We start from the raw sequence: 23,785 nt of genomic DNA, 5'->3' as shown, positions 1-23,785 counted from the left end.
CAAGAATAGAAGAGAAAACTCCATCCAGATATGTTCAGAAGAATCATCCAGAATCTCAGATTGTGGGGCAGAAAGAAGCAGGTGTACAAACAAGAAGAACAGTTGCAGAAGCCTCAATCTATTTGGCATTACTATCCTCTACTGAACCAAAAAATGTGAAAGAAGCATGCAAAGATGAATGTTGGGTAAAAGCAATGGATGAAGAACTTGAGCAAATCGAAAAGAACAACACTTGGGAGCTGGTTCCTAGACCAAAGGATAAGAATGTTATCGGAACAAAATGGGTCTTCAAAAATAAATTGAATGAAAATGGAGAAGTAATTAGAAACAAAGCCAGACTTGTTTGTAAAGGGTATGCGCAGCAAGAAGGAATAGACTTTGAAGAAACTTTTGCTCCTGTTGCAAGACTTGAGGCCATCCGAATGTTCCTTGCTCTCTCAAGTTTTCAAAACTTCAAAGTATTTCAAATGGACGTGAAATCAGCCTTTCTGAATGGAGACTTGGAAGAAGAAGTGTACGTTGAACAGCCAGATGGGTTTATTCTTGGAAATGATCCAAATCTTGTATGCCGATTGAAAAAGGCTCTCTATGGTCTCAAACAAGCTCCAAGGGCTTGGTACTACCGGTTGGACAAATATCTTCATCAACAAGGTTTTTCAAAAGGTTCAGCAGATAGCAATCTGTATATAAAAGTTGAAAATGACAAATTGCTAATACTTGTTGTGTATGTAGATGACATTATTTTTGGCAGCAATGAAGAAGCTATGAGTCAAAGTTTTGCCTCGGTCATGCAGAAAGAATTTGAAATGTCCTTGCTAGGAGAACTGACATATTTCCTTGGTTTTCAAATCCAACAAAAGAAAGGAGGAATCTTTTTATCTCAAACCAAGTATCTCAAACAGATTTTGAAGAAATATGGCATGGAAGATGCAAAACCAGTATGTACACCCATGGTCACAGGATGTAGTCTCAGTGCAAATGATGAATCTGCAGCAATACATCAACCAACCTACAGATCTATGATTGGAAGTTTACTATATTTGACAGGTACCCGACCGGACAGCATGCATGCAGTTGGAATAGTTGGAAGATTTCAGGCAAATCCGAAGGAGACTCATCTTCAGGCAGTAAAGAGAATCTTCAAATATCTTCAAGGGACTCAAAATTATGGCTTATGGTATCCTAGAGATACAGATCTTACTCTTCATGCTTATACAGATGCTGATTGGGCCGGAAGCGTGGATGACAGGAAAAGCACAAGTGGTGGTGCGTTCTTTATGGGTTCCAGACTGGTATCTTGGTTCAGCAAGAAACAGAGTTCGATTGCCTTGTCTACAGCTGAAGCGGAATATGTTGCTGCTGCATCTTGTTGCACCCAACTTCTTTGGATGATGCAGACTTTGCAGGATTTTCAAATCACTTGTACACCACCAATCCCCATCTTATGTGATAATACAAGTGCAATCAGCATCTCAAAGAACCCTGTTATGCATTCAAAAACCAAGCACATACCAATCAAGTACCATTTTCTCCGGGAACAAGTGCTTGAACAGAAAGTCAAGTTGGAGTATGTTCCTTCCAAGGAACAAGTTGTTGATATTCTCACCAAACCATTGCCCAGGGACACGTTTGAATACCTCAGGAAAAAGCTGGGGGTTGTTGATGCATCATCTTATTGTTGAACATCTTCTTATTGGTGGTACAGGCTCAGGGGGAGCACATAATGCATTGTTGGCATTATGGAGAAAGAGATCTTGGAAAAAGCTGCAATATGTCTCTATCTCTTTCATGGTGGATCTCTGGTTATTTGTTGCAGATCTGGAGGAGCATGAGCTTAGGGGGAGCATACCCTTTGCTCTTGATGTCAAAGGGGGAGAATGAAGCTGAAAGTTTGTAAGGTTGCCATCAAGTCCAAAGGGGGAGATTGTTGGCATTATGTTTTCTGGTATGACTGTATGTTACAAATGTTGTACTTGATGGCAACTCCAGTGGCAAGGCTCTCAGTTTGTTGAAATTTAAGAAGGACGCAGGAAACCAGTTCAGGAGGTGCGTACCCGCAGGTACACCATTCAGGGTCCGCGTCCAGCGACGCTGGCCAGCCGTTCCGGGGGTGCGTCCACCCAGTGCACACATTTCAAGACAGAGAAAAAGCATGTGGGGGTTTCTTGTGTGGTATCTAGCCGACGGTTTTGTGTTTCTATGGTGTCGGCTCGTGGTATTGTTCCATGTTTTGGGGAGGAGCTTGCCTATATAAAGCAAAGTAGTTCATTTGGATTGAGCATTGTCTTTGGTTGAATATCTTATTTGGTGAGATCTAGTCCAGATCTAAGAGGGCGAATCTTCTAATGGACTGTGATCTCTATGGCGCATGATCAGATCTGTAGATCTGACTGTTTGGGTTAGTCCTGAAGTCTTCATATCATTTATATCTGAAGGGACGCAGGTTCAGTGAAAGGAAAGCGCGCCGGGACGCAGTGCAGAGTTTGGAGATCTGCGTGGGGACGCAGGGCAGACAAAGTTTAGGTGCGTCTGGGACGCAGCGCAGTGACTGTAGATCTGCGTGGGGACGCAGATCGATCAAGGTTCAGGTGCGTCTCTGATGCAAAAGACGCGGCACGATAGTGTGTTCAGGTGCATCTCTGTAGCGAAAGACGCGGCACGATAGTATCTTTGGGTGCGTCCCTGAAGCAACAGAACACAGAGCAGTTAAAGGAACAATGCGTGGGCACGCAGCGCAGCAGAAGGATATCTGCGTGTGGACGCAGAGTAGCAGAAGGTTTACTGCGTCTGGTCGCAGGCCACAGAAGGAAAAACTGCGTCTCTGTTTTAAGATGTTCTGTTGATTGAATTTCTCTGTTGATAAGGTGTTCTGGGTTAGTTCTGTTATTGATGATCTGATATCTGTAGTGGTCTATATCTGTTATGTACTTGTTGATCATCTGATGCTTTATGAAAAGAAGTAGGGGGTTGTAGCTCCCTTCCAGGAGTAGACTGGAAAACGAGAAAGAGAGAGAGTTGTAGCTCTCTGCAGGTTGCAGCCTGCGTACTGGTAAAGGATTGCACCAGTACAAAATCATTGTAAAAGAAGTTTCTAAATTGAAAGAAGATAGAGACATATTGCAGCAGGTGGTTTTCTCCCACATTGGGTTTCCACCTTACATCTTGTGTTCTTTGGTGTGACTGTCTATTTTCTTTGTTCATGCTCATTATTTTATGGTACTGATATGCAAGAATAATTCAAAAGATCAAGTAAGGAAGATTTGTTAAATTGCTAGATAATACTGATTCACCCCCCCTCTCAGTATTATTTCCAACACAGATTTGAATTTCATAAAAATTTACTCAAATTGAATAGAATTTAGATTTTTGTGTATCATTTTCAGGGTCGAATGTCAAAAAAATGACACATGGCACTTCATACAAGCTCGCACTACTGAGCAGTATATAATTGGGTCATCGTGGGAGATTCAACATAAATTTAACTTGATGAACCCAATCTTGGTATGACCTGTGGCATTGGAATTTCAGGCCTTAGGAGGCCAATTGTAGAGATAAAACAATTTAAACATCTTGCTCCTAAAAGAAAGAAAAAGGTGTGTATTTTTTAAAATTGTTGCATAAATTTAGTTTTAAAAAATTGTTTGGTGTGATTCAAAGGGCATAGTGAAGCATAGAAATAATTGTTTGCTTCCAAAATGCCTCATAACAAAAAAATGAATACACCTTGTAAGTAATCAGAAATCTCTACTATAATGCATGAAGAAGATGAAGAAATGAAACATGATATATCAAAATTGCAATACCAAGTGCAACAAATTTCGCTCTCACAAAGAGTAACAAAAAATAAGTTGGAATCTAAGATGGATGGTTTAGAAGAGAAACCAAAAGGAAACATGGAGGTTTTTAAAGTAGACATGGACATGATGAATGTCAAGATGTTAGGGTTGACAAAGTTGTTGCAAGAAAGGCTTCCCAGTGGTGAAAACATAGTCATGAAAATCAGTATGAGGACAAAAGGAATATGAATTATGATTTTAGAGACTCTAATGTGGGGTTTAGGAACCACCACATTCCAAAGATAAATTTTAGAAATTTTTATGGCAAGGATCTAGTAAAATGGATACTACAGATGAAATAATGTTTTGATCTATATGATGTTCAACACACATAAAAGGTACAAATTGCATCTTTATATTTAGAACCCAATCAATTTTCACAGTATCAATGGATTTCTTCTCAAAAACCACTTGTCACTTGATCGATTTTTACAAGGAAATGACAGCACATTAATTGGATACAAAGAGAAACACCTTCTTTAGCCAATTGATAAGTCTCAAATTAAAGAGTTGAATGACGGAGCACATTGAGGACTTCCGAAAATTGAATATCAGGATAACTAATATTCCAAATAATCATAAGGTTTATGTATTCATAGCGACTTTCAAGGATAACATTGAACATGAGGTTCAACTTTGGGAACTTGATTCATTGGAGAAGGAATTCAGGGTGGCAAGAAAAGATGAGGGAAAAGTTATTTCAACAAGCAAGTCATCCCTTCACAACTATAAATATGGAAGCATTGTTTCTACTATCCTTCCATAACCTACAATGTTGAAACCACAACAATTGGAGGAAAAAAAATATTACAATTGTGATAGAAAATACATTAAATGTGATAATTACACTGAGAAGAAATTATTTTACATAAATTTGAAGAGGAGGAAGAAAATAAATAACAAACATCAAAAGAAAAGGATATACACTAGGAACTCACCCCAAATAAAGAATAAATGAATATGACCCTATCTTTTAATGCATTGGTGGGAATTACCACTCTTCAATGTCTCAACATAGAAGGACATATCAAGAAGAAAAAGGTAATATTATTGATTAATTGAGGTAGTTCCCATAATTTTATTCATTGTAAGATAGCGAAGGAATTAAATTGCTTCTTATATCCAGCACCAAAGTTTCAAGTGATGGTTGAAAATGGAGGAACTATAAATTAACCTAGAAAGTGTCATAATATTAATCTAACCATGGGCGAATATGTATTGAATAGACCAATGATTTCGATTCCAATGGGTTGTGTTGATGTTGTACTAGGAGTCAAATGGTTACAATATTTGGAGATGATAGCTTTTAATTTTCAGGAAATGTTCTTGAATATTTTTTTGGAAGGAAAGGAAATTGAATTAAGGCGTATCACGAAGAAACCAGGGAAGATAATCATCTCTAATGAAATGAAAAATATTTTGAAGAAATAACAATGGGGAATAATTTCACAATTATGTTCACTATATGTTCAAACATTGAAATCATATATTTCTCCAGATCTCCAAGAAATATTGGACAATCATTCCAAGGTATTAGAGACTCCCAAAGACCTACCACCTATTCATTATTATGATAATGTTATTAAATTTATTCCATGAAATTTTCATCCAAGCATCAGGCCTTACAAATATCCCTATGCCCAAAAGAGTGAAATTGAATGTATGGTTGCAAAAATGATAGATACTAGTATAATTCAACCTAGTCAAAGTTCTTTCTCTGCTTTAGTAATATTGGTGCACAAGAAGGACGGATCATGGTCTATGTGTTTGTATTATAGGGAGCTCAACAATATCAATATTAAAGACAAATTTCCTATTCCTTTCATTAACAAATTTTTGTATGAATTACATGGAGCAATTTACTTCACCAAGTTGGATCTTTGTTCATGATATCGTCAAATTAATATGAATATTGAAGACATTCTAAAAGCACCATTCCAAACTCATGAAGGTCATTATGAATTTTTTGTCATGCCTTTTGGCCTTACTAATACACCTTTCACATTTCAAGGGTTGATCAATTCCATTTTATAACCGTTCCTTAGAAAAATTGTGTTAGTACTTTATGGTGATATACTAATCCATAGCAAGTCTTAGAAGATCATGTTCAACATGTTCATAGGGTGCTCAAACTTTTTGGAGGAGAAAAAATTATGTGAAAAAAACTCCAAATGTTTCTTTGGAGTACAGGAGGAGGAATATTTGGGTCATATATTATCTCACGAGGGTGTTAAGGTAGACCCTAAAAAAATTAAATCTATCAAGGAATGGAAATTCTACAAAACCCTAAATCATCTTCAAGGATTTCTTGGGTTGACAGGGTATTATAGGAAGTTTGTGAAGAATTATGGGGGAATAGAAGTGCATCTAACAAAATTATTTAATAAAGATGCATTTCTTCGACTCCAAAAGAAACTAAATCATTTGAACATCTTAAAGAGGAAATGTGTCAGGCACCAGTCTTAGCTAAACAAAACTTCACAAAAACCTTTATCGTGGAATGTAATGCCTCAAGTAATGAAATTAGTGTTGTTTTAATGAAAAAAGGAAGACCCATTGAATTTGAAAGTTATCCAATCAGGGGAAAATATTTACACAAGCCTATTTATGTGAAGGAAAAGTTGGAAATACTACTTGCACTAAAGTGATGACCTTACCTAATGGGAAGACACTTCATAGTAAAAACAAATCAGGATAGTCTTAAATACTTTTTGGAGCAAATATTATCTTTTGAATAGTAGCAAAAGTGGGCCACCAAGATGTTGGGTTATGAATATGAAATCATCTACAAAAAAGGAAGAAAAATATTGTTGCAGATGCACTCTGAAGAAAGGATGAGGAAGTGGAAGAATTTATTTGTGCCATATCTATTATCCAACCTGATTGGACAAATGAAGCAAGGGATGAATGGAAGAATGATGAAGAGATGTGGACACTCATTAAAAATTTTCATCAAAATCCCAACACATCTTATTCATTTATCTGAAAAAATGATTCATTATGGTACAATGATCAGTTATATCTCTATAAGAATTCCCAACTCAAATAAAATATTCATTTGGAATTTCACAACTCACCCTTAGGAGGGCACTCAAGATTTTTAAAAACTTACCATAGGGTCAAGAAGGAATTTTTTTGGGATGGGTTTAAATATGACATTCAAAATTTTGTGGCAAAATTTTTGGTTTGCCGAAAAAATAAAGTTGATGCAATTAAGATAGGGGTCTGTTAAAACCTTTAGGCATTCCAAGTTAGCATTGGGAGGATGTCTCAATAGATTGTATCACATATTTACCTAATTCTAAAGGAAAGAGTGTCATCATGGTGGTAGTTGATAAAATAATCAAGTATGCACACTTTTCTACATTATATCATCCTTTTAAATCCAATATAGTTGGTACTACATTTATGGAAATGTTGACAATGCTAGACCCGCCAACATATCAGGAGATCTCCCCGATAAGAAGTCCCAACTAGACCTCATATTGTTTGGTGTAGGAGTCCCAGCAATGGGTTTTACGGTATTTCCTTGACCATGGTTGCACAAAGAGGCAAGTAAGATGTCCCTATTGGTAGCAAGGGTGTGACATGTGCAACAAGCAAAGGAAGGTGTATGAACAACTCTAACACACGGAAAGTGAGGTGAGTGCACCCCTTGGAAACCTATGGAAGCATATGGCTTGGACAGGAACACAGGAGCAAAGATTCATCACAAACTGGAAAGAAAGTAAGCTAACAACCCAAAGTGATGGTTAAACCAACAACACATCTCAGTAAGATTCATAAATTCTTATACAGAAAGAGTCCATACATGCATGTTTAAGCAAATAGATACATATATCATTAGAATAATGAAGATAGTTGAGATACAATAACAACATATGCATGAAACGTGTTGGCTCTGTGCTATTAAGAAGTGAAGTTCCAATCGTATAGTACAACCATGACCAACCACCAGTCCTGATAGCAGAACGTTATAGTCACTGCCACCTTCTCCTCCACAGAGATATACTAGCTCTCCACTATTGAGAAGCTAAGGCTTGTTACAATACTCTCCAAGATTTCTCTAAGATACTCCTATCAGAATCTTGGCTAACCAAAAGCCTCTACAATGAGTTATGAGGTAGTATATATAGCAAAGGGTGGGTTGAACCTTCACATTCCCCTTTGTGACTGTTCACCTATCCTCATGACTCTTCAAACACTCTATGACTATTACATTCAACTATTGACACTCGAACTTCCACTTTACAAGATGTTACATCCAATCTGCACATGTACCCATGTGAGACAAAATGGTTTGAGTAAACCATGCAAGACATCACTAACACCAAAACTGTTGTGGTAGCACTCACACTATTGTTGTAAGACATCATCGTCTTTAGTGTAGTGGACCAACAATATATTGATGCATAGTCTCTATGTTGATCTCTAAGTGAGTGATGGTGACCATGTGCATCAACTTGTCAAAGTACATGTTTAGCTCTAGTTGGACTTGCTTCTTGTCTTCCCCTCACTGAGTGTGCCAAATGGGAGTGATCACATGCATGCGCATAATGATATCCATGCTCCTAAAGACCCTTGCATATGATCGACAACACTACTCACTGTATCTGCTCCATGTCAACCGCTGAATGGATCTATAGCCTGTATGGGAACAGTTTCATCAGTTTGTGGATGTTGCACCTCCTACTATACCTATTCCTACTACATCTACTTCTCTCGTCTATGCACCTCCTCTTCTTCCTTGATTTGTTGCTTCAGCACTTGCAACTCCTTCTCTATTTCTCTCTCTGCCTTAATGTGATCCTCTTGTCATGATGTCCCCTCATAGCCTCAATCTCCAAAGTTGTTTTCATCACAAGTGGACCTTCTTCAGCTTGCAACTTTGTTCTGCCTCTGCGCTGTGAGCAACCTTCCTCTTGCATTTGTTCCATGCAAGTGTGCTACCTTCTACTTTTCTTGATGGTGCTACTCATTTTGATTCCACTACCATTTCATCTTGATATCCTTCTCCATGAAAAACTTGATGTCTTCATAGATAGGCAAGTTCATAGACACTTGATCGACTGCATCCCCAGTTGTGCTCTGAACGGTGTCTTTGACTCTGCTCTCCTGGAAGCCATTGTACTTATGTTGCTGAGAGGAAAATAAACACTTATGATACCTGGAGAGATAGCGACACTGATGAAAAATAATATGTTAGTTGAAAACCAAAACCAGCTGGAGGACTAACATGCAACATACCTATACGACTATATGTGAATATTGTGTAGTTTTCATTGGGAGGCTGGGAGAGTGACTGCCAAAACTATGCAAGGCACAGTCCAAGTTGTTGGGAGGCTGAATAACTACTGGAAATGTGCAATGCACAGTCTAGCCTAGCATGATGAGGACTGAAGCTACACAATGTGTAATTGCAATCAGTAGTGACATGCAAACCAACGAAATGCATTACATAGTTTCAGGGGCCAACATTGCATTTCCTGCCAGAATTGCACAATGCAAGCCTGGAAGTTAGTGCTAGGCCAGACTGGCACAATTTATAGAGGGAAGGTAGAACATACACTTCCAGAAATGCACAATGCTAGCCGGGCAAGGCAAGGTCCCGCAAAGGCAGCCCAGACCAGCTGACGAGTGATAGGAAACATGAGAAGTTTGAATGCATGGTGATACTGAGTGTAAACAAGAGTGAATGATCATGCATGAAATAGTAAGTGTGGGATTCAGAAATGGGAAAAAATTCATGTGTGTGAAGCAAGTCACTGCAACAGTGACTGTCAATGCAAAAACAATGTCATGCATGTGACAACAGTGAGATGTGAAAAAAAACTAAAACAGTGCTTCTACAGGCTAACATACATCGAAACGACATCAAGCACTCATTGAAATAAAGCAAATGACACTCACACAAAGAAAAACATAAAAAGCGATAGAAACGCAACATAAGACATGAAAATAAGGCTTGCCTTGAAACAGCTAAGTTGAAAGTGCCGAAGACTCCTCGATACAATGTAGGGTGTTAGAGAAGTAAGATCGATGTAAGGAATGATATCTAGGGTGTCTGGTTGATGATGTCTGCTAAGATCAAGGTTATGACGTGCATGACACAAATCTAGGAAAGAACGACACTTGGCGAGAGGTTTCTACAATGAGCTTTTCATGTAACCTCCAACTGCTAAAATTAGATCCCTACATCTAGGGATGCCTTCTACATGGTGCCTTTTGCTATTTCGAGGAAAATGAGCTCATGCATGAAAATCAGTTTTGCTCAATCTTGCAGGGAATCAATCAAGCTGAAGGCACATTCAACATCGTCCTTGACAGAGATAGGGATTTACGCAGTTTTTGAGCTGACATGGGTTTGTTGTCCCAAAGGGATTGCACAATTTCTGGAAGGAGCAGGTGACTGTTGCCCAGAACTGAGCAAATTTTTGGGCTGAGCTACAGTGCTGGCCATATTGTGCAGTTTTTCGAAGGAAGTCTGTCTAACTACTCTATGCAATTTTGGAGCTCAGTAGTCTGCCCAAGTGATTTTCACAATTTCTAGGTTGAGCTCTAGTGCTGGTCCATGTTGCACAATTTTCCTAAGGAAGATTGTCTGACTGCATATTGTAATTTCTTAGCCCAGCAGGCTGCCTAGTATATTTGTGCAATTTCTGGATGGAAGGCTAGTTCACCTCCAGAATTGCAGAATTTTATGAGGGAGTTTCTCAGCGAGCAAGTAGCACAAGTCCGAAGTTGCGGCCTATCAGGGGAGTGAAGCAAACTAACATGCACAGGATGGGAAGCTGCTAAAAAACTAATGAATCCTATGTACTTGATAGTGCAAGACATGTTGCTAGGATGGTTGGTAGGGAGGGCCCAAAACGAAGTTAATGCAACATTTTGGAGGGTGGTTGTAGCTGCTACAACACTTGCGGACACACTGGTACAACTCTAGCTCTTTGAATGGATATTGTTCGTGAAAATAAATTCTAACACCTTTGGAAGTATTGTTCAATTCTTTATTTGTCTTGGTTTCCACACTTGCTTCATTGTAAGATGTAACATCTGCCAAGCTCTTGGTTGGTCGGCACACATTCCAAGCCAAGTCAGCATAGTTGTTTCGATTGGGGATGAGGGGTGTATTGGTGCACAAGATTGATCGTTGTTAGAGTTTTAGATTCATCTCTGGTGTTGCTTCGTGACTAGCAAGCCTGGATAGTACCTCAACAGAGTCACACAGGAACACAACCATTGCTCCACTACCAGCAAGACTAGTCAGTACCCTGGAAGAGTTACTTGCATCACCTCTCTACACAGGAAGCCTTTCTCTTCTTTCACCTTATTCATTTTTCATTTTTTCAAAAAATTTTCACATTTTAATTTTTTCATTTTTCACTTTTTGTAATTGTGCATAGCACTTATTCATTTCAGAGGCGAAAGAGGGATCCCAACTTATTCAGAGAACAAGAGTTTGTTCCTTTAGAGAAGTAGTTTATATATATATATATATATATATATATATATATATATATATATATATATATATATATATATATATATATCTGACATGTTGTTAAGGTTTTCCCTCTCACCTTACTCTACTTGACTTGATGACAAGGATTAACCCAAAAAATATTGACTTGAGTAGGTGATACTAGTTAGCATGCAAGTGTTGTGATTTCACCAAGGTTCACTTCACAATATATGTATTTTCCATTAACGTATCATGGAATGAAGATAATAATTTATTCATACAGAGGCAAGATGAGAGATAAACAAGTATTGGTAATTTCACAAGTCCTCTTGCACTTTACCGAGCTTGTTTCAAGAGTCGCACATGGCTTCATGTGAAACTAACCTATGGATGTAAACAAGCAAAAAAAAAAATACACAAGAAAATAAGAAGTAAATGCATACGCAAATCGATTAAGAAAACAGGAAGGAAACCAGAAAAACATACAAGGTAAGAAGAAAACATACATGCAAGCAAATAAACCAAAAGCAAACATTACACCTACTCCTAAGCTAACAATGCATGGGTCTGCTCATGTAAAGCAATACTTCCAATGCAGCCACTGGCGCATTGGTCGACCCATGTTGGTGAAGGAATGGTTTGTGAACGGTACAGCTATGCAAACTAACAAACATGAAATATATAACAGTGAAATCAAACACACTCTGAGTTCAAATGCATCCACATAACATAAGTGAGCGCAAAAGCATGCCATGCAATCAGTGGACTTATCATGGTGTTGTGTTACACTGCATGTAGATGTTAAGTGTACACAATCTCTTGGATGTCCTATGCAAGAAAACATGAGGAAGGTAGATGACTTACATTGTGCAAGTGTGCTTGTTGTGTAAGATTCCTCTAATGTGATAGTGATGGGATCGTGTAGTTCAAGTGGAGGAAGCGAAATCTGGGTGTTCGATTGATATTTAATGAAAAATAGAGAGTGATGGGGAGCCTTGCATGTTTCAACAATTTATTGATCGCGAGTGAAACCAACCTCAGGACAGCCAGGGCCTGACATAACCATCAGCTCAGGCTAAAGTGCCTTGACAACCTACGATGTTTCGACTTCATCAATAGGTATATCATCAGAGACCAGTGACTGAGAGAGATTAGCAGTGAGTGAATCAACATTGTGATCAAATGAAGAAGTGTGGAGATCACGACAACCACAATAATAAAATTTGGGATGTTTTTTGGCATCCTCATGATTTTATGAATCATGCATAGGGGTAGATGAGAAGAAAGGATGTTCACCCTATGTGTTTTTAGAAATGACAGATGATAGATTCGACGGATTTTCAGAGGAAGATGTGCCCTCTCCACAATGTAATGACAAATTTACATTTGATGTGTCCTATGAATTATCATAAGTAGAAACATCCTAAAATGAATTTTCATAGGGGAAATCGATAGTGGAAGAATCACAAGGGTTGTCAAGATAGAGCGGATGAGGGACGGCTGGAAGGGACTCATCCTTCCCTGCGAATTCTTCTTTAGTTTCCCATATACACTCATCATGAATGATGGCGCAGATTGGCTACACAACAACAACTCGATCAACAGCTTGATCCTCATTCACAACAAGTGTGGATTCCAAAATAGAAGAGCATAAGACAATATAATCGGGAGGATCAACAGAATTAGGGGATGGAGGTTGAGGGAACGAATCCACGTGACAACTAGCAGGCTTGCAAGAAAAATCTGCGAAGACATTAGGAGTAGGTGGGGTGGGAGGATATGACATTTCAATAGATGTGTGTGCATGATCTCCAACATCACTCTGTAGTGGTGGAGTTGTTTGATGAAGTGAAGGAATATAGTCACTTGTGAAAGAAACTGTGCCTTCCTATGATTTTACAGCTCCATCACCAAAGTGTGCTGAGCGGGGTTAGGATGATTTCAAGAATTGTGGATTTTTGGGTATGTGAAGAAGATACTCAAATCTTCCATCGAGAAATTCCCAATCAATTTCATCTTTAGGTAATCAGTATGCAAGGTTACAAAAGCATGTGTGAAACTGTTCAAGGGATTCATCAAGTTCTTTCCATAATTCCAGAGTTTCTTTCTTTAGTGCTTTATGGTTAAAGTGATTGAAAGCATGGTCTATCTCTGTGACTAGATGAGAAAGAGAATGAACAGATTTTTCAGGCAATGTGTCACACCAGTGCATTGGGTGCCCTTGAAGCGTGTAGGCAAACAACACACAGGTCATTTAATCTTCAAAGATTCCATGTCTTTCACATGAGCATACAAGGCTGATCACGTGCCTAACCAAGGCTACATAGCCTCCACCATCATATGTTTTATGTTACAAGTTATCCTATAGCTCTTCCAAGATTTTGAAGTTGTTTCCATAAGACACACACTCCGAAAGATAAACTTTGTAGTTAGTCATGATAAATATGCAAATATTCAAAAAATATTGTGAGGACTCAACTTGTCATCTAGCCCTCCTTCTAGCACCAAAATGTTGATGCTGCTGGACACACCAACATGTCAGGGGATATTCCAGGTAAGAAGTCCCAACTAGACCTCAGACCGTGTGGTGTAGGAGTCCCATCAGTGGGTCTTACGGTATCGCCTTGACCGTGGTTGCATGCAGAGGCAAGTAAGATGTGCATGTTGGTAGCAAGGGTGTGACATGTGCAGCAAGAGAAGGTGTATGAATGGTTCTAACACACGGAAAGTGAGGTGAGTGCACCACTTGGAAACCAGTGGTAGCATGTAGCTTGGAAGGGAACACATGAGGGAAGATGCATCACAAACTGGAAAGCAAGTAAGATAACAACCCAAAGTGATGGTTAAAACAACAACACATCTCAGTAAGATTCATACATACTTATACAGAAAGAGTCCATACATGCACGCATAAGAAAATAAATACATATATCATTAGAGTAACCAAGATAGTTGAAATACAATAACAAAATATGCATGAAACGTGCTAGCTCTATTATATTAAGAAGTGAAATTTCCAATCATAGAGTACAACCATGACCAACCACTAGTTCCGATAGTGGAATGTTACAGTCACTGCCACTTGCTCCTCTAAAGGGATATACTAGATCTACACTGTGGAGAAACCAAGGCTCATAATACTCTCCAAGATTTCTCTAAGATACTCCTATCAAAAACATGGCTCACCAAAGGCCTTTACAATGAGTTATGAGGTACTATATATAGCAAAGGGTGGGGTGACATTTTACATTTCCCTTTGTGACTGTTCACCTACTTTCATGACTCTTCAACTACTCTATGACTGTTACATTCCACTATCAACACTTGAACTTCCACGTTACAAGATGTTACATCCAATCTACACATGTACCCATGTCATAAAAAATTTCTCGAGTGAGCCATTCAAGACATCCCTAACACTCGGACAGTTGTGGTAAGACAAACTCTTCAACATCCTTCAGATGATCAATAGTGGCAAACTGATGCCAAGCTTTCGCCATCTATGATGATGTTCGCGCGCTCAATGGTGACATCCTACTGAAAGTGAACTCTTGCCTCCATTGCATCTGAGTACACTTATATGGTTCCTTTGTCAAACTTGTCTGATAACATGTGTATCATTGTCTTGAGTGCAGCTGGACCATCAAGATACCGATGCATAGTGTCCGTGCTAATATCTGAGTGAGTATCACTAACCATGTGCATCAACTTGTCAAAATACATGTTTAGATCTAGTTGGACTTGCTTCTTTTGTTTCCCTCAGTGAGTGTGCGAAATGGGTGGGATCGCATGTGTGCGCACAATTACATCCATGCTCCTGAATAACCTTGTGTGTGATCGAAAAAACTACACATCACGTCTGCTTCATGCCAATTGTTGAATGGGTCTATAGCCTATATGGGCGTAGTTTCATCATTCTGTGGATGTTTCGCCTCTTTCTCTACCAGTTCCTGCTGCAACTCCTTCTCTCGTCTATGCATCTCATGTTTTTCCTTGAGTTACTACTTCAGCACCTACAACTCCTTGTCTATTTGTTGCTCTGCCTTCACCCAATCCTCTTGTTGCGTCGTCGCCTCATAGCCTTAATCTCCAAAGCTTCCTTCATCACAGGTGGATTTGGTTGAACTTGCAACTATGTTTTGCCTCTGCGCTGTCAACAACCTCCTATTGCATTTGTCACATGCAGGTGAGCTACCTTCTACTTCTACTGATGGTGTTTCTTGCTATGATGGCGCTGCCATTTTATCTTGATATCCTTGTCCATGAACAACTTGATGTATTCATAGATAGGTAATTTCATAGACACTTGATCGACTGCATCCCTAGTTTTGCTCTGAATGGTGTCTTCAACTCTACTCTCCTGGAAGCCATTGTACATGTGCTGCTGAGAGGAAGATGAACACCTGTGATACCTAGAGACATAGCAACACCCATGACAAGCAATATGTCAATTGAAAAAAAAACAAATTGGAGGACTAACATGCAACATACCTGTTTGACTGCTTGTGAAGATTGTACAATTTTCACCAGGAGGCTGGGAGATCAACTACAAAAACTGTGCAAGGCATAGTCTGGGCTATTGGGACGATGACTAACTATTGGAACTATGAAATGCACAATCCAACATGGCCTACTAAGGATTGAAACTGCACAATATGCAATTTCATTTAGTGGCGACATGCAAACTGGTAACTTGCATTGTGCATTTTCTAGTGCTATCAAGGCACAACTTCCTAGAATTGCACAATGCAAGCCTAGATGTCAGTGCTAGGCCAGAATTGAACAATTTCTGGAGGGAAGGGAGAGCCTTCACTTCCAGAAATGTGCAATTCTAGCTGAGCAAGGCAAGGTCCAGGCAAAGGCAGCCCAGACCCACCGACGAGAGATCGAAAACATGATAAGTACGAATGCATGGTGATACTGAGTGTAAACAAGAGTGAATGATCATGAATGAAAATATTAAGTGAAGGATTTAGAAAATGAGAAAGAATGCATGCGTGTGAATCAAGTGATGACAACGGTGCCCATCGGTGCAAAACCAATGTCATGCATGCGACAGTAGTGAGATGCAAATGAAAACTAAAATGGTGCTTCTACAAGCTAACATACATTGAAACGACAACATGCACTCATTGAAATCAAGCATGTGACACTCACACAAAAAGTGACACAAACATAATGCAATACATGAAAAGAAGACTTACCCTGAAATAGCTAAGATGAAAGTTCCAAATACTCCTTGATGCAATGTGGGATGTCAGAGCTATACGATCAATGTGAGGAATGAGCTCTGTAGCATCCAGATGATGATTTTTTATCAGATCAAGGTTATGATGCACATGCAACAAATCTAGGAAAAAGTGACATTTGGAGAGAGGTTTCTACAATGAGCTTTGCATGTAACCTCCAGCTACTCAAAATTGATCCCTAGATCTAGGTATGCCTTTTGCATGCTACCTTTTGCTATTTTGGGAAGAGAAAGTCATGCATGAAAATCAATTTTTCTTGGTCCCGAAGAGAATCGGTCAACCTAAAGGCACATACGATAGCCTACTTGACAGAGAGAGGGATTTGTGCAGTTTCTGAGCTGAGTTGGGTTGGTTGTCTCATAGGGATTGCACAATTTCTCAGAGGAGAAGGTGACTGCTTCCCATAATTGCACATTTTCTGGGTTGAGCTGCAATGTTGGCCAGATTGTGCAGTTTTTCCAAGGAAGCATGTCTGACTACTCTATGCAATTTTAGAGCTCATCGGTCTACCCAAATGGTTTTTGTAATTTGTGGGCTAAGTTACAGTGTTGGGCCAGATTGCCAATTTTCGCAAGGAAGACTATCTTATTGCATTGCACAATTTTTAAGCCCAGCAGGCTGCCAAGCTGATTTGTGTAATTTCTAGAGGGAAGGTTGGTTCCCCTCCAGAATTGCATAATTTTATGAGGGATATGCTCAGCCAGCAACTAGCATAAGTCCAGAGCGGTAGCCTATGAGGGGAGTGAAGCAAAATAGCATGCACATGCTTGAAAACTACTGGAAAACGAATGAAGCCTATGTACTTGACAATGGAAGACATGCTGCTAGGATGGTTTGTAGGGAGGCTCCAAAACGAAGGAAACGTAAAATTTTGGAGGGTGGTTGTAGCCGCTACAACATGAAACAATTTAAAAGCTAGATGGAAACACAAATATTATTGTAAGTGATAGAGATGACATTTTCACAATAATTTTTTGGACGAAACTATTTTCTTATCATGGTACTCAATTAGCTCATAACTCATATTATCATCTTCAATCTGATGGAAAAACTTAGTAAAAAAATGTTTGGAAGGATATCTTTTTTTCTTTGTGTATGATAAACAAACACAATGGGTCAAGTGGTTACCTCTGGTTGAATGGTGTTATAAAAATTCTTTCCATAATGCAACAATAATGACCCCATTTATGGAACTCTATGTATATCCTCCATCATTCATCACATCCTCTTTAAGATAAAGTTCTAAGGTTCAAGAAGTGGAATATCTCCAACTCTTAAAGGATAACCTCTCTCTAGTAAATGATCGAATGAAACAATAGGTCAATCAGCATCGCAATGAAAGAAGTTTTGATGTAGGCGATTAGGTATTTATACGGCTAGAACCATACAAACAAATGTTCCTTGAGAAAGTTAAGAAGGATAATAAATTATCACCCAAGTACTATGGTCCTTAAAAGGTTCTGTAAAATATTGATACTATGACATACAAATTGGAGTTTCCTACATCTTCCTGAATACACCGAATTTTCCATGTCTGATGCTTAAAAAAGGTTATCAGTGATAAGTTACCAGTTCAAACAACATTTCTGGAACTTAACGAAGAAGGGAAAATCATGTTGGGGCCTGAAGCAGTCATGAAAATAAATGCTAGACAGCTACAGAATCGATCAATTTTAGATTATCTCATTAATTGGAAGAATGTATGTACTGAATATTGCACATGAGGATGAGAATTTTATACAGAAGCATCTAGAAACACTCAAGTGTTGAGGACAAAACCTTTTTTGAAGGAGACGGGCACGTTAGGTCCCTATAATACTAGTGTAGCCTCTTTATTTTCATTGTTAGTGTAGCACCCTATTGTTATTCGTGTGTCCATGTAGCCCTCACATTGTTATTGTTGTGCCCCATGGAAGCCCATTATTGTTATTATTGTTTCCTTACATTATTATTGTTATGTAGACTTTAATTATATTGTGAACCCTTAGAATCATATAAATACGAAGGAGGTTTTGTCATATGTATCATCTAAGAATTATTCATTTATGTGTTATGAAGGAGGTTTCCCCCTCGAAGAGCTTATTTCTCAAGTCGTTGATCTATCTTTTCTTCTATTTTGTGAGTTGGTTGCATAACATATATAGCATTTAAAAATATTATTAATAATAAAGGATCATTGTAGGTAGTGAATACAATATTTCAATGCCCATGTTACATATAATATTTCAAATATTTGTTGCAATTCCATATTTAACCTCTATAGTATATATAATTGAAGTGCTCAAGGGGATTTTCAAACCATTAAATCCACTTTTACATTCAAAAATACAATTCAAACAATTATCTCTCTCTCTCTCTCTATCTGTGTGTGTGTATGTCTATATATAGATATATATATATACACACCGTAACCACATATCTATCAAACATTATAATAAACATATTTCTCTCTCTCTTTGCGTTACAAATAAAATATTTTGATGTTATTTAATGTAACATAATTACACACACACACACACACATATATATATATATATATATATATATATATATATATATATATATATATATATATATATATGAGCCTGTGAAAAATGTATATTTTTTATACTTTTTAAAAATATTTTAATACAACACTCATATGACCAGCTTGACTATCCATGATATATAATTTATTTCAATATTAATTATATAGAGAAATATATAGAAAAGTAGATAATAAAATATACTTTAATGTTGATCCTAATTAATTATTTAAATGCTCAAAGAGAAAAAGTAATAGAAAAAAAATTACATCCTAATAAGAGTATTAAGGGAGATATGTAACACAATAAATTCTTAAATTATAATTAGTATATATCATTTAAAAATATCAATAATTGAATTTGTTTAATATGGGTAATGAGCCCCAATATTGAAACAAGAGTGTTGCAACTCCCAAGGCTACTGAAGTAAATTATGAACCCGAGGTTCATACAAACTTAGAGGTGTCAATGATATATACACAATATATCAAGCTATACTCATGTCACCTTCAGTAATTGAATCAAATCAAGGTTTGAAGAGACCACTCCAACAAGACTACAAACAGAACTTGCATGAAAAGACAAGATTCTACTCTAATTGCAAGAAGGTAAACATCATCCTAATTGCAAAACTGAAAATGTCATTCATAAACTGTAAATCCTAACTAGAATTGTAGGAAGAAAAAGACTATACTTAATTTCATAAATGAACCATGCTATTCTAATTGGAAAAATTAAATCAGTATTGTACTTGTAGAATTTAAATCAGTACTATACTTGCAGAATATGAAAAATTACTTGAAAGAGGAAACTTGATCTAAAGAGTATGACTAGAAAAACGAAGGAAATAACTTTAATTAACTAGATCTCATTTTTTTGCATTGAAGAGTTTCCATTATTTTAACTGAGTTCAAGATAATTTAGCTTCAGTAACAGAGTCTTTACACATTGCATAAAATAACAATATTTTTGGTTCAAATGTATAAGTTTTTCTACCAATTCTAATTGTTATTATGTACTTGCAGTGAAGGAAGGATAGGACTAGAGTGGTCCTTGGTTATGCCCAATCATCCATTCAAATCATTGAGGTAATTATTCAATCCCGGAAATAAAACATAAATATCTTAGAGTAAATTTTCAAAATTTTAGTTAGTGCTACAAGACTACTACAAGAGGCTACAAGATACCCTGATTTACTAGAGGATTACCCTATTTTTCTGCAATATTGGATCCAAAAATATCCTTATGGTAATAAAGGTGTTATCAAGTTGGGATAAGGTAGATTAGGGTGTATGAATAATGTGCGAGGCATTTTTCCAATCTTATCACTCCTCAAAGGCCCACCTTGCACAAAGGTACATGCTCACGGTGTTCCCTAATAACCTTGAAAAGACGATCTTGGTGGTAGAATTTAAGAGCAGTATGAGGTGTCAATAAGGAACAAAGTGATGAAAAAATTGATGTAAGATTAGTGTACTAGTACCTACAAGTCATTGGTAGTACATGCAGACTAACGATCAACCCCTTTTTTCTCTTAGAAAGTACATAAATCTAATGATCAAATTACAAGAAATCATGATGGAAAGCATGAGTTGAAGTTTATCTCATCAAGAGATACTCTATCCTATAACATTCATATAATAGATATTAAAACGAATTATATTAACTTCTAGGATGCATAAACAAAGTAGGAAAAAGAGAACTATAAACCAAGTCCTAGCATTTTTCAAAGGAAAACAAACAAATATTTTTTGCTTGTTGTTGTAGACTCCTCACCCACACTTCCCACAAGAGAGATGGTACTCAGGCTTGAAACCACAATTTTTGAACTCTAACTTCTATTTAAGCAAGCAAAGAAGTTCCACTACTCAAGAAATGAAAAAATAAAATACATAAGAGAGACTAGAGCCTTGGGGTTGGGCCCTTATCAAAGGGTCTCAACCCTCCAAAGTTAACTCGAATTTAGACCAACCTTAAATATTCCATTAATAGAAAATGGAGTTCAAATAAATCATATCAAAATGGAAATAAAAGGCTCAAGTACTTGGATCTCAATAGCTTTTCCTAGCTCCAAATGTTCAAATCCTAATGATCCCTTAGGCCTTCTTATTTATAGAAAATATGACTGAGGAGAAACCCCCTTGGAAGGAGGATTTCTTCCCTGCAATACCTCGAAAATCATGGATCTATTTCCCTTAGATCCTCTCATGCATTTGCACTCATCGACTTTTAGTGGACCTCGAGTTCTAGGTGAGTGCAAATGAGTGATTCTAGGGATCAATTTGAGTCAAAGGATAATAAATGCATGGGAAAGTCCTCCTACACTTCTTCTAGCTTCCTCCAATGTGCCATTTCATGATGAATGTACTAAAAAATGCTCCCTTTCCTAAAACTAAACCACATTAGGCCACGAAGTATTACTAGCACCCTTTAGTCTTCGTACTAAGTATATTATAACCAAAAATATAAATTAATGTGAGGAGAGAAAGAATTTATTGGTTGGATGATATCAATATGGGCCTTAAAATATACCTTTCGATGGGACCCATCATTGCCCCCTGCTAAAATGGTTTCTCACCCTTTAAGCATCTCACACACTAACGTGAAGTTCATGCATGGCCCTAGTGGCCTCGATGTCTATGTCCACAAAGTCATTCCACAACACACAGCTCTTGAGTTGGATGAATGCATTCATGAAAATGAGCCTAATTATACCATGATGGTAAATGTACTTATTCTTCCTTTCCCTCACTCCCTTTCTCGTTCAGTGATAGACTGAATGAGGAAATGTGGAACACTAAGCATGCTTGGAATTGGTAACTATGTGTGGAACCTCAACTCATAGAGTAGCCCTAATTGATAGGCATACACAAAACTCAAACTCCCTTCACAAGATATGTATTTAAGGATGTTGTAGGCGGCTTCATACCAAGGGTAGGGGACGATTTCTTTTCTTACTCCATTTTTATCTTTACAAGAATCTCTTTAGGGAGGAAGAAGTTTTTCTTGGTTGTGATGGAAATTGTCTTATCTTCTTTGCCCCACCAAAATCCTAAGGATATCATGGTCACTCTGCTAATGAGTTCTTTGTTCATATGAATATAATTTCCCCTAATAATAGTGGTTGCACTATCCTCTCCCTCAGAATGGAGAGCCATGGAAAATTCATGTGTTACCTCATAATCATACCCCTTCAAGTTTTCAAAGAACCCCATCAATTCAAGTCTCACGAAAATGACTCTAACATGAGGATGTTGATGGATTATATTTGTTTCTTTGAGATATTTGTTTATAGGAAAACTAGTGTCTTTTCAAGCGACTAGCCCTCTATGTTTGGCAGCTACCCTAGAAAAAATAGTTAAAGCAATTCAACGATTTATTTTGTGTAATGGATAAGAGAAAGATAATGGGACCAACCTGGAACTTCAGCCTAATCCCTTGCCTAATCTCTCTCCCCCTTGACAGGGCTTGCAACTCCTCCTCGTAATTATCCCACTTGGAGAGTACCTATAGAAACACAGTAACAAAGAACCGTCAAAGCATCTCGATCTATTATAACATAAACATTATAGAATCATATATATAATGAACATATAATAGCATTCACAAATGATAACATTCACAATTGCATAATCATATGGAAGAAAACTTGAAGAACTTTATTAAATAGAAGGGAGAATTACAACCGAATTTTTTGATCCAGTATCATCCTCCCAGCATCAAGCCCTCTTCACCTCATGAAATAGCAGATCACACCAACAATACAATGCTCTTTCCTCAATTACAAACTATCAGCGCTTCCTTGCAATTCACAACATTCCAGCCTCTCGATCTCTTAGATGAGGGATCCATTTATAGATGTGTGCAAGGGTGGGAGTCATCTCTGGGTTTTGATTAGTGTCATTCCACTTGTTGCATTTGGTTCCACAAGAGGAGAGATAACTGAAGTTTAGATCTCTTACTCATCCTTGTGATAGAGGGAATTACTCCCCTAGGGCTTTTTGGGTTGAAACCCTAGCAGACTAAAAGTTATCTATTTAAAGAAACATGCATTCATACAGCCATTATGCTATTATAAGCAAATTCTATGATAAGGGTACGTACCTTTGGTCCTACGTTTGAGAAGGCCTTTAGGGTCCAAACCCTTCTTGGAGTTCCCTTCTTCTCTTTTGTCCTGCAAAACAACCAATTCAAAGAACACAGCAATATATGGACAAAAACTCATAAAGGAACCATCTTCATGTTATAAAGAAAGGTAGTTAGTTATGAAATCCAAACAACCTTTTGTATATGAATTCTAAACATGAATATCATTAACATAAAGAAGATTCATTTCGGGAACCAAGACATGTGTTTATTTTATTATAGACAAATAAAGTATATAAAAAGGAATATTTTCACCTGAGTCACCTTCAGCAGGCTCCAAGCAAAGCTTCCTTCTAGATCCGTTCCAGCCTCAAGCCTCTAACAAACTCCTTCCATGACTCTCTCCATGATGTCATAAATGGTGGATGAACATCAACACACAAGGAAACAAAGGTTTCCTGTACAAAATGGGGGAAGTGCAGAAGGCACAAGGGACTTCAGACCTGGTCAAGGGAAAAATCTCAGCATAACCTTTCTCTCTCTTCTCTCCTCCCTTAGGCCTTCCCTTTGAGGTCCTTTTATACCATCTCCAAAGTAGTTTTTTAGTTAGGAGTTGGTTGGGAACAG

This window comes from Pinus tabuliformis, chromosome 5_1 (genome assembly GCF_031772625.1).
Source record: "Pinus tabuliformis cultivar Carrire ecotype Pingquan chromosome 5_1, CPIR1, whole genome shotgun sequence".
NCBI classification, from domain to species: Eukaryota; Viridiplantae; Streptophyta; class Pinopsida; order Pinales; family Pinaceae; genus Pinus; species Pinus tabuliformis.
This window is presented reverse-complemented; position numbering follows the sequence as displayed.